The sequence below is a fragment of the Galeopterus variegatus genome, unplaced genomic scaffold, assembly GCF_000696425.1.
Source record: "Galeopterus variegatus unplaced genomic scaffold, G_variegatus-3.0.2 Scaffold129435, whole genome shotgun sequence".
Classification (NCBI taxonomy): domain Eukaryota; kingdom Metazoa; phylum Chordata; class Mammalia; order Dermoptera; family Cynocephalidae; genus Galeopterus; species Galeopterus variegatus.
Window position 1 is genome coordinate 1 of NW_007855546.1, and position 643 is coordinate 643.

The 643-nt window shown below is 50.9% G+C and overlaps 1 pseudogene; it reads right to left on the reverse strand.

The window, feature by feature from the left end:
* Window positions 1–3: 3 nt before the first annotated feature.
* Window positions 4–638, reverse strand: LOC103584823 (annotated as a pseudogene).
* Between the last annotated feature and the right edge of the window lie 5 nt (window positions 639–643).

Below are 643 nucleotides of genomic sequence, written 5' to 3' on the forward strand. Positions count from 1 at the left end.
ACTGCTGTTGGAATCACGTGGAGGAGGGCACCCCCTTTCCACACAAGGGGGAAGCCCTCTCGTCTGCAAACCCGATCAAAACGACCTCTTGAGTAGAGATCACTGCGGCTGCATGAGCAACTGTCTCGACTTCCACCATGTCCATCACGTGTGCGGCTGTCATCACCATAGCAACCACTTCCACCCTAGGATGGCGGCCCTGGTGTAGGTGTAGCGCTACGTGAGTTACCGAGTTACCGTAACTGTCACGTCAATCTCTGTAGGAACCGCCACTTGGAGGATCTTATAGTCACCATCACGACCATATCCATCTCTATCACTATAGCCTCTTGATGGATAGTCATGCCGTGACCTGGAATGACCATAATCACGATAAGTATTATCTCTCAGTGGTGGTGCATAACTTCTGGTATCGGGAGAATTGGGGTAATCTCTGCTTGAATAGCTGTCTTTTGTAGAATATCCATCATCTCTTGGAGACAAATAAACATCTCTACCAGACAGCAGGGGTTCCCTTCGAGGTGGGCCTCCATAACTATCTCTACCACGAGACACGGGGGCTCTTCCTCCCCTTCCATGCTACTGTGAACTGGGCCTGATGGGGCACATCTTTTAGGAGGAAGATTCCCACTTGGTGGTGGTG